Here is a 12,506-nt window from a genome sequence, read left to right as displayed (position 1 = left end):
AGTCCATAACAGAACACGCATGGTAGATCATATGCCAAAGTGCAAAGATGCATGCTCCTCAATTATGATTGTAAAGTTAATTAATCATTTTAGAGTTTGCTTCACTGTAACAGTTCAGGTGACTTGCAGAGGAAAAGGGAGAAAAGTCGAAAAATATGTTCAAATAAATGGCAGTAAAGGGGGAGTCCTACTAAGGCGGGGCATTGTTTGACTTAGGAAAAGAAACTCCACGAGAAGAAGAGTAGAGTCCTAAAACTCTTGAAGGTCACCATGGATAAAGTCAGGCAGTCTTGCAATATCTGGAACCTCTCAACATCTCTCCATGGAATTGTTTGCTTGTTTGCATTTCAAATACCACGGACCAAGCTATAAAGTGTAGTGGGGGGCTTTACAGAGAACATATGCGCAGAACAACATATTAGGTGTATATGGTTCCTACCATTTTACCAAAACTAAGGCAGAGAATTATGGAAAATATTATCGGGGCAGCCTTACACATTGTACTGTACATCTGGTTTAACATACTAACATTACACTCTGCATAATCACAGATGTGCAACTGGGATAAAAAGTGATTCAACCAAAATCACAGAGGCTTTTGCCGGTGTGCAGTCATAATGTCGACAGTCAAAATGTCGACAGTCAAAATTTCGAAAAATAAATGTCGAAAAAAATAATGTCGACAAACAATAATGTCGAAATTTTTCGATATTTTTTCGAAATTTTGAATTTATTGTATGAATAAATAAATATATATATATAAGATGTGTTGAGTATGAGGGGTGGTTGGGGGGGTGGCAGGGGGGTGGCAGGGGGGTGTTGGGTGAGGGAGGGTTGGGGGGGGACCCCCCATAGTAAATGATACTATTTTTATTTATTTAATTATTGACTAAATAAATAAATAAATATATAATTGTTATGTGGTATGAGGGGTGAAAGGGTGGTTGGGGGGGTGAGGGGGGGTTGCAGGGGGGTGTTGGGTGAGGGGGGTTGGGGGGACTCCCTCCATAGTAAATGATCCTTTTTTTGGTTATGTATTTATTGAATAAATAAATAAATAAATATATAAATAGAATGTGTTGCATATGAGGGGTGGGAGGGTGGTGGTGGGGGGTGTGGGTGGGTTGCAGGAGGGTGTTGGATGAGGTGTTGATAGTTTTAAGGGTTTATAGTCATAATGTCAAAAAAAAAATGTCGACATTTTTTTTCTCGAAAAAATGACTTTTTACATTATAAGTATAGGATGTCGACATTATTATTTTCGAAAAAAAAATTTCGACATTTTTGTCTGTCGACATTTTTTTTTCGACATTATGACTATAAACCCTTTTGCCCACATTTGAAAGCTGGAGTTCAAGCCTAGGTCCACAGGCAAGCAAGGTCAAGAATACAGTCCCTAGACTTCTCCCATGCAAATCACGTAATATGGCTAATTTAGGAGGGCTAGATATTAAATGTGCATACATGCATTCATAGTTGTGGGATTAAATTGTCAAGGAATAGATTAACCCGTATAGCTCATTCTGCATAGTGACCTCTTGCTTCTAAACTCGGGAGCTGTGTTGATGCTATTGAAGCATGTCTGGACTACTTAAGCACAACTGATTGCGCGGTGCATTAATCATGCCTATTGATGCAGAATCTTTTAAATTAGCAGAATTTGGTGATCTGTGCATAGTAAATTTTTCACTGGGATCAATCATCAGCAGTTGCGAATAGTAAAATAGAGATGTAATGTCATACTTCAACTGTGGAATTCAACACCGACTGTGTAGTGCATACTGCAGTGAATGCAATTGCTACCATTACAATGCAGCCGGCTGGGAATTTCCAGACACTTGTGTTCCAGGTATGGTCTTGTTCCCCTTTCCCAAGGCCTACTAATGCTTTGGAAATTCCTTCCAGTGGAACTCCAGGAATATATCATTGTTTCAGCTCTCAAAGAACCTTCTGGGTCTTCATGTTTTATAGATTTGTATTGCTACAATGTCATGCTTAGCCTCTGCAAGGTTTTCGTTTTACTGTGTTCGGGTGCTCCATCCATCTTCCTCTTTCATCCGGGGCTTCGTCAAACGTCTGCCTTGAACAGAGCATACCCCCTCTGCTGCAGAAGTTGGTATAGTCCTCTGCAACTTCTGGATGTTGGGAGGGCAGTTACATTTCCTTGATCATGTATATTTATTGAACGTTGTCTAAGGCTTGTTGGTTCCCTTTGGCTCTGATTCAGGGACTGTAGAGCTTGTCCCCAATCCACAGTGAATTGATTTACAGACCAGTTATTTGCATGTGACATGACAGCGGTAACCATCCATTTGATTGTTTACGGCTGCACCACCAGGCACATGGAGGCCTCATGGGGTGCTTTAATGGAGAGTCCATGCCAGATGGCTCTGAAACTTTGGATGCTGTATGTTGAAATCCACAGGGTACATAGCTCCAGCAAACAAAGCTTGGATAGTTTTTTTTGGGATCTCTCTTTGAAATACTTTTGATATGAAACTTGTAGCTCAGTTATATGAATAAATGAAGAGCAATTGGTGAAATAGCAGCTTTAAAATCATGATGCCCTTTTTCCTCCCTTTGCACAAATAAGGGGACGTGGTTCCTGAATTCACAAACAAAATTCACTTTTAAATGCCCAGAAATTAGGGCAATCCACGTATGCCTATTTGAAATTGGTGTAAGGGGGGGGGAAATCATGCAGGCTTATTTCAGATATAGGAAAATAACGGAAAGTTCTAACTGACATGGGCCTCATTATAACCCATGCGGGACGGTGTTAACGGTGCCGGTAAAGGTGCTGGCGCTGTCAACCCCGTCCCGCCTGATTACTAGGTCCCCTCGCGGGACCCGGTCTGCACGTCAAAAGACGTGCAGAGCGGGTCCCGCAAGGAGAGCAGGGAGCAAACAACGGGCCGCTCGTAATCAGCCCGTTGTTTGCTCCCTCGTCCATTCTCATTCAGCCCTATGGGGGCTGAAATGGGAATGGGGAAGGTCCGGGTCCGGGTTCCTAGAAGGAGGAATTACTGGGTCCTCCAAACTCGGAATGGCCCGGTAATTCCTCATTCTGGGAACCCGGACGAGATTTCGGTGGCAGCCATGCCGCCAATAGCGGCATGGCTACCGCTGAGATCGTAATGAGGCCCATAGTGTTATATTTACCTTAATGTTCTCAATTTTATTTTTTCAACTACCATAGTATCCGTGATTGTTCAGGAAATTGTATCCTGATATCTCATCGGTGGCGATAAGCTCTAAACTACAGAAGTCCGAGCTCTGTACGAAATCCCCAAAAAAACTGCTGAACCCTTTAAGACATTCATATTATCATGGACTATAAGTAGCATTATACAGTGGAACCTAAATTGCTGTACCTGAATTTACCTTTTTGTTGGTAACTGAAGAGAGTATAGAGAAACGTATTGCCAACCTTATTTCAACCAATTACAGTTATGATCCTATTCTAGCTTAGTTGGCCAAACAACGTGCTCAAGCTCTCACCAAGGGAAGTGTACCAGTGGAATTTAAAAAATCATATCTTGGCCTCTGTTAAAGAAATCCACACTGGATTACACAATTTTATCAAATTATTACCCCATTGCGGGCCTCCTCTGGCCAGCTAAAATCCTGGAAAAAATCATGATGACACAGCTGCAGGGTTTTCTGGATGGTCATCAATCAGGATTCAGGCCATGCGATGGGACCGAGACGGCCTTATTGACCGTCTGGGTTGACCTTCTCGTAGAGTCAACTTTGAAATACTCAAAGCTGGATTGACATCTCTGGCACACGTATCCAAAGAGGCCATTAAATGGTTTTATTCATTCTTAGCTGAACAATTTCATCTGGTTAAAACTGGCCCCTATCTCTCTGACGTATTATCAGTTACTTGCAGAGTGCCACAACGGTCATCTTTAATGCCCCTATTATTAAATATTTACATCTGCCCACTGCTTAGTATTTTTGCCTAATTTGATCTACGGTACCATTTGTGTACAAACGATACGCACATCTATGTTCATCTGAGGCAGCCTATGGAGGCAGTGGAGCGAGTGGTGAAGTGTGCTGAAAAAATCCAAATTATAGTGTTTGGCCCTAAAAAGAAATTGGCCAATATGACATCTTGGTTTCCCGTCCTGCCTTGTTTGGAACTGCAACTAAATACTCTCAGTCTGTAAAAAACCTCGGCTGCATCTGGCAGTCAACTCTAAGTTGTAACCTACAAGTCAATCAAAACATTAAAGCCTTCTATTTTCAACTGAAACTCCTAAAACCTTTACTACCACCTATCTATGAGAATGACCGCCCCATAGTGGTACGTGCTATTACGAACTCTAAACTGGACTACTGCAATGCCCTCCTTGCGGGAATAAGAAAATATCAAATTCAGCGCCTCCAGGTGGCCCAGAATGCAGAAGTTCCATGATTTTTTCATTGCTTCGGTAAACACTTATTTCAGAGTTTCGGAGAGGTCTTTATTGGCTACCAGTACAACAGCAGATAGAGTGTAAAATTCTATGCCTTGTTTGTAAATGCATGCATAGACTTTCCCCAATTTATCTGACCTCTAAGATTGTACCGCATTGCCCTAGTTGCATGTTGCAATCTAAGGTACAAGGTCTATTGGTGATCCCACCTTTGAGAACAACTACTTGGGGAGACAGATGTTTCTCCTATGCCACCCTCGACCCTGGAATTCTCTTCTGCAATATTTGCGGCAAAGTAATACCCTGTCAAGTTTATCGGAAGCAGCTGAAAATAAACTCTGTGACTACTTTAAAGCAGGCTAACTACCTAATCAAACTGAATTCAAACTGTGTCCAGATGCAGACCTATGCTTGGCCTCCTTCGAGGACATGCAGGATATATCAAAACAAAATCAAAATCAAATAATTTCCCAGAACACGTGCGTGCACCAATCCAGTTTGTTTTATGTGAATTCTGTGCTTCCTCCTTCTGTGCTTAGATTACAGAACATTTGTTAGGAGGTTGGATGATGCGAGGACCTGTATACCTCATACCCATTTTTTGATACGCGAGTGCCTCTTTTATTTTGTTTCATGGCCCCTATGTGATCACTACTATTGGAAATGGGGCCATATGCCAGCAGACACATGTGGATGTTCTCTACTCCCCTTTATCTATTTTCTATTACAATTGCACCTCTCAGGCCCTACAGATTGGTCTGACTGATACCCGTAGAGGAATTACATTGGAGGGTATGCGTGTGCACCCTCCTACCGTTGGACTGAGTCTACTGCCTGCTCTCTTGACTGGACACGGTGTCCCTCACATATACCTTTGGTCCTTAGTCTCTTTCACTCTTGCAACCACACTGGGCACTATGGTTTACTTCACATTGAGTTGATTCTATCCCCTTGTCACGCTTGCGCTCACTTTCATCTGGACAATCCCCCATTGTCCAATAGCGGGAAGAGTTCACATTCTTTTGATTATTTCAAAATGTTGGCATACTCACAAATTAGTGACAATAGCTAACTTGTTTTGGTTCCTCAGGCTTTTGAACACACATGCAGTAGTTCTAATGATAAATGGCCGGGCCATTTTAACACCCTGACTGATCGACTGAGACCATAGAATAAGATTAAAATGATCCATAGCACAAGTCCCAATACGATGAAAAACGTGTCAGCAATGTAAGATATACATCTCTTTGTTTAAGATATGCTATGTTTATATCGTATCACATAACAGGTGATTTGCTATTGTTTAAGATTCAAGTTGCTCACATTTCTTTGTCTAAACTATTGATGAATGAACATACGAGTGACTGAATGACAGACTAGGTATCCACCATTTTGTGTTCATTATACACTCATTTAATTTGGTCTTCCGTAACCAACATTTGTTAAAAAAAACATATGACAAATGTATGTATTTTGTAAATAAGAAACTAAAAAATAAGAAAGTGTGCAACACTATATTTATTGTGTTGGGCATGATCGATTAGGAAATCCATCTACGAGTTTGAATTATGTGGTAAGCGCCCTGCGAACAAGCGACTAATGTTCGTCTCGGTTGGTCATTACATTTACTTTTTAGTGCCATAAATGACATTGACCAGGTAGGTAGTGATAACATAATTCTAAAATCATTTGTAATTTCCTATTTCCTTTTTTCCCTTGAACAATAATGCTGTCTTGAAACTGCTAACTGTGCCCTTTCTTTTTATACAAGGAGCCTGTCTTCTGCTCGAGAATAAAGCTCAACCTTTGGATGCTCCCTACCCCAAAGGCTATCCTAAAAAGGTACCTATGCAATTTTTGCTTCCAGGGTGCCTCACCCTGTGATTCATGTTGTGGTATCCAGGCCCGGCCCTATTATTCCATTAATGTGTACTTATTTCTTAACCTCTTGACCTGAGTATTGAATGCATAGATTTCTATATTCACAAGATCCTAAGAGCAAATATGATCCACTGTCCTGCAAAGCATCCTCCATCAGCACAATTTCATGGACTAAATTGTACAACACACTGCGATTAACAGTATGTGCATTATATTTAAAACATATAATCAAATTAAGAAGAGCATAGGTATAACTTACTGATGCTGATGGGACATACCCGCAGGTGTGTTGATGCTGCAGGAGTCCGTTTTTTTCGATGGCAGAGCTGATGGTGTGCCCGCGAACGGTAGATCAGTGATGATGATGAAGCCAGCCGTCGGTGAAATGCCGTTGGATAGTGGAGCTGCTGATGCCTCCGACAGCTAAGGGGAAGCGGCGTGTAGAGGAACGCCGTGTGACAGCATGGGAAGGCAGACCGCGGAAATGGAAGCCAATTAAAGGGGGCCGTAGGCGAAACACATACTAAACACTGGAGTTATAGAAAAAAGCACCTCCCCACCACCAAGGGAACCACGTGACGTAATGGTCACATGACGGAGAGAGTTCCCGATAAAAACAGGAAATGAAGGTCGGCAAAGGAGTAAGTGAGCGCCACACTGAAGGAACGCTGACAGTTTGAGGACGCTGCAAGAAAAAACAAGTAAGATACCACATTGAGGCACAATTAAACTAAAATGATGCGGGTAGTAAATAAATGTGCCATAAATTAGTGAGGGCGACAAATGTATTCTAAGAAAAGAAGTAGTACTCCCCTAAACGGATTTGAGATTATAGAGGATATCTTTGTCCTCTATAACAAGTGTGAGACATGTCCTCACTGACCGAGAGGAGGAGACTCTCGTCCCAGCCCAGACAGACGTAGGGAATAATACCCGGTCTAGGAAGTACATTAATAATACAAAAAAACAGTGGTGAAGAGTATTACAGTATGTAACACTACGATCTATATTGCCTAGATAGTTAAAAGCACACAGTGATCGATCTGACATCCATTTTTGTTTGTGCTTTTTCCAGAACTGCAGTGCCCAGTTATTGTAGTTGGGTTAGCTACAATTGGGACATATGAAGCCACCAATTTAAAGGAGGAACGACAACCCACAGCCCAGTGATATGTAGAGAACATCATCAGCCCTGGGAATGTTTCCAAAGATGGTAAGGCTAAATTTGTCCGTAGGGTGACTGGTAATATCTAGAAGGCAAGTAAAAGTGAAAGACTGCTTTTAATATATGGGGATGTAACTATTCCTAGACTCTGAGCCCAAGTATTTTGATATTTGTCCTCTTTAGCCCCAAGAAGGCTGAAAAAGTGTAATAACTAGAAGAAGACGAGAACTCGTGAGAACTAAGATTTTCAAAAGTAGCAAAGCAGAAACCAATGAATGGAATATTGGTGATCTGGGTAAGAATTCTTGTGGGGTGATGAGGAAGAATGACTCTTCTTTGAAACTGAGCAGAAATTAATGAATGACTGCTTTTAATGTATAGGGATGTAACTATTCCTATATTCTGAGCCCAAGTATTTTGATATTTGTCCTCTCTAGCCCCAAGAAGGCTAAAAAAGTGTAATAAGGCCGAACACTGGAATTGTATAGCCTCAAGGTGTTCACCTGGTAGTAACTAGGAGGAGGCCTGAGTAGAGAAAACGAAGTTGAATAACTATTACAAAGAGAAAGGAATTGTAATGAGACTGAACCATGTGAAACCTGTTCCATGTACCAAGGGTGGATACGTCACTGATAGATATAGAGGAGGAGTATTATAGCTAGTTACTTCCTCCTGCTGTGATATTAGACACAGCTAGTTGTATGTAATAAAATATACAACGTGGATGTATCGAACATTAATAGTCGATTGTCCTCTACTTGTTTCCCACAGACATCCATTCGGTGTATTCACTTGATGAGAGGAACAAAGGAAGGGACTAAGTGTGGATCCCCCATTTGTCCCAAGAAGAAAACAGACTACTGTATATGACAATTGAATGTGGTTCTTTTACCCCTGATGAATTTCCGATGAAATTATTATCAATGCTAAAGGAAAGAAACATGTTGGGAGCATGGTTGAATGCAGTGTGAATGAGTGGAATGAGTGGAGTAAGCACTGATAGGTGAAAGTGGTATGGACTAAGGTGGACCGTCTCACTTGGAGAGGTTTTCAAATTATTGATCCATGGTGTGAATTCATTGAATATGAAAATCATAAATTTTGAGATATGAAGTGATCACAGAATATTGTTATAATATAGTGTTATGATGTGAAAATGTATTGTCTGTTTTAGATCGATGTATGGCCAGTCTAGATAGAATATGAGTGTATACATTGTTTTTTAAGATTCTATGTTTTAGAGCGAAACTAATAAAAAGATATTTTTGATATATAACAAAGAGTATGTGATGATTCTATGTAAAATAAACATATACAAGTGAATAGACACGAATGGCACAAGGGAAACAGGTGACCCTTTGAATATATTGTATAGTACCATAGTGTAGAGGGCTGTTCACACGTGGTCTAGAGAAATATTTCCTCTAGTCTTTCGATTGTCAAAAGGGCTAAGTTGTGATGCCCCATATAACACGTACAGTGAATCTGTAATTATCGGATTCATGAGATTCCTTCATACATTAATAACATTGAGGATCACACTACACTAATGTTTCATTGTGCAAAGCACTTCAGTGATACATGTATGCATGTGATACCATTTTAAGTAGATATACATTTTTTCAAAAGTTTAAAGATAAACGGATCGATAACCCAATTCATTTAATTTTATCACATAACCATTTTTCTTTTTGTTTCTTCTACAAAGAAATTGGCGTAGGTGTCCTTCTTAAGGCAGTAGATGCTCCGTAACAAGTAGAAATATATCATAAAATGTCGCTTTTATGATAAAATGCACCTATCTGCAGGTTTTTTAGATGCTATATATAGTACACGAGAATACATACCTTTTACTGTCATGGGATATATAAATGTCTTCCAGCACCCAATGTTGAAATATTAGGGTTGCTTGTTGTAGAAATGTTCCAATGGGTATTAATTTAACTTATTTTTGCAGAGACAATGGTATTAGGAACTTTGGTCAAAACAATCAAGTGAAGGCGAGGGCCGTAGCAACAAAAGTTAGCAACGATCAATGCAAGTGATCCCAACCCATGAAATATCCCTTATTATAATTACCTAAGAACAACATATTACAAGTCCCAACTATCTGGAAATATATATATTTCTTTATTACAAAAATAGACCACAAAAAAACTCTCATTTCACAAGTAACTATCTACTGACTATACTAGACTTATTTCCGAAGCAGGAAAAGTAGCTTAGGAGATGACAGTAAAGCAAAGCGAGACAGGCAAAACAGAAAGAGGAAACAACAATGAGTTTTACTCAATCTTTTTGTTAAACTATTACCAAAAGGAGAATAATGAGTAAAAAAACAGTAAACAATAGCCTATGGATTCTGAAAAACTTTTTGGCGCAAGTGATGAGATGCATCATTTGTGCCAAGAAAATGCATTTATTCTGATGCTCTTTCCCATCCCCTTTGTGCATCTGTGCAAATAAATGGGTATTTCGGCATATTTTATTGTCCATCCCAAATGAGAAGTACTTTGAAATGCACAGAAATTAGACACTTTTAACTGTGCCTGTTGGGAACAAGCGCAGATGGGTTGGCAAAGCATGACAATGTAATCGCTGACGCTGTCATCCGTAATTCGTTATGCGTGACAGCAGCATTCCCTTGATGCTAACAAATCAGCTTACACCAATGCATCTAGCACAATTGGTGAAGGGAGTGACACACACTGCAGGCCACACCTTAGATGCAATTTTCTCCAACAAAAACCTGCGTAAAAAAACGCACCCCTACTGCAAACACTCTGAAGCGACTACCTCATAATACCCTTTGTGATCCACCCACCAAAACAAATACTGACTAACCTCCCAGAAAAGCTTCAAATCCAAAAAAGAAACGGGAAATCCATAAACATTGCTGACCTAAACAACAGACTGGAAGCTCACCCTGTTGGTCTCATCCAGCATTGAAGAAAGAACTGAGACAATCCAAAAATGCATCACGAAAACACTACGTGGCATTGCACCTGAAAAACCATTCATTCCCTCACCAAAGAAAACAATGGCAATATGGATCACATGCCACCTCTGAGCACTGAAGACAACTAACAGGAAATTGGAGCAAGAATGGAGGAAAAACTACGATCAACAGAATAAAATCACAAACAAAAGAAAGATACGACTATACAAAGCGGAAATACTTAAAGCAAGAAATACATTGTACTACAAAGGAATCCAACTCAAGCGTAAGCCAGAAAGAGATGTATAACATCATCCACACGCAAAGAAACCCAACAGCATGTAACAACACACCCAAGCCATTGCAAAAACAATGCAACGACCTTGCAAACCACTTCAAAAACAAAATCATAAACATCCAGCCTGTGATTAAGAGCATGCCAGAAAACACCAACAACCCCCTGAACCATCCAATGCCAGAACCATCCACAAGACTGGACAACTACCCATGAATTTCAACAGAATAATTCAACAGCCTAGTGAGCAAAAACAACAAAGCTGGCTCTCCACCAGACCCCTGCCCACCAGACATATATATGATTATCGTCACCCGGAAACACCTGCAGAACATTTCCTCAACATTTTCAACCACTCACTAGCAAAAGGAACTGTGCCACAAGCCTTCAAATCAGCATAAATAAGCCTATCCTTAAAGACAATTCGGAATCACTGAAGACCTAACCAGCTACCGACCAACCTCAAATATCCCATAACCGGCAAAACTCCTAGAAAGCTACATGTACGAACATATTCTAGAACATGTTGAAAGCAATTGTCTACTAGACCAGGTTCAAGTTGGCTTCAGACCCATGAGAGGAATGGAAACTGCATTATTATCGATATGGGAGGAGATATCAACCAACATACCTCCAATGTCAAATCGGTACTAAAACAATGTAACAAAATTGTGGAGTCGCAACAGAGTACCCGTGCGCTAGTGATCACTAATCAAAATTAAGAGAGGTTGTGTTCATAAAGCAGTGCAAACAGCAGTCCTACTCCTGCCAACCTATCCACACAGGTTGGTACTGGTACAATGATTTGATAAGAAAAGGGGTGGAATTGCGCTTTACACCATTACACTGAGCAACTGCAAATAATAGTTCGATATTTTAATAGTCTCCGGATGAGCGAACCCACATCTCCTCTAGCAGTCCATTGGCAACATGAACATCAGCTGGATCTTATTTCTGATCTGCGCTATATTGGATTAATAAAAGCGCATCGGGGGAAAAGAGGTGGCAATCTCCAACTTAAACTGCGACAAATGGGAGCAAAACTTATTTGTTTGCTACGATGTACTACTCGAGGTCTGAATTCTGATCATGAGAGGCATGTTTTTCTGTAAACCTGGATAATGTATTACTGTATCACACGAGTTCATTGCTGTTCCCCTGTATTATTAGCCACCAGACATATATTATTTCTTATTTAAATTTGAACATAGCCATTACGAGGGACCTGGTTGCCTTTCGCCCTAGTCCTCTCCCTTGTATTTTTAAGCACCGGCACTAATCTCTTTTATTTTAGATCTACCTTATTTGATTACTGGTGTTTCCATCCTAGCACCAGCCATTTATCATATTTCTCTTCACATATAGTTTTTTTATTTTTTAGGCTTCTCCGGGGTTGTTTTTTCCAGCCCCTTATTATTGTTTACTATTCAGTTTTTTCGTTCACCTATACCTCTTATCAAACCCCTTTCGGGTTTTGTTTCCATTTAACAATTACCAATCTATAGAACCTTGTTTGCACCACTTTGTCTCCCTATTTCTCCCTCTGGGGACTGTCGTTTCATTACTTCACTGCTCTTTTGGGTCCCATTTTAGCCGACCTTGCTCGGATGGCTCAACGTTACTAGTTTCATTTCATTGTTTGCGGTTCACCTATGTTTACTGCTTACGTCATTCATGCGACGTACTCTAATCGCGCTACCGCCTACGTCACTTATGTGACGTAGGCGGCAGCCGCATTATTACACACGCCACTTTGCCAGCATTTCACTGGGATTATCCCGTAATATCAGGACGCCACTC

Source organism: Ambystoma mexicanum, chromosome 5q (assembly GCF_040938575.1).
Source record: "Ambystoma mexicanum isolate Mex_15411 chromosome 5q, UKY_AmexF1_1, whole genome shotgun sequence".
NCBI classification, from domain to species: Eukaryota; Metazoa; Chordata; class Amphibia; order Caudata; family Ambystomatidae; genus Ambystoma; species Ambystoma mexicanum.
Note: the sequence above shows the minus strand (reverse complement) of the source record.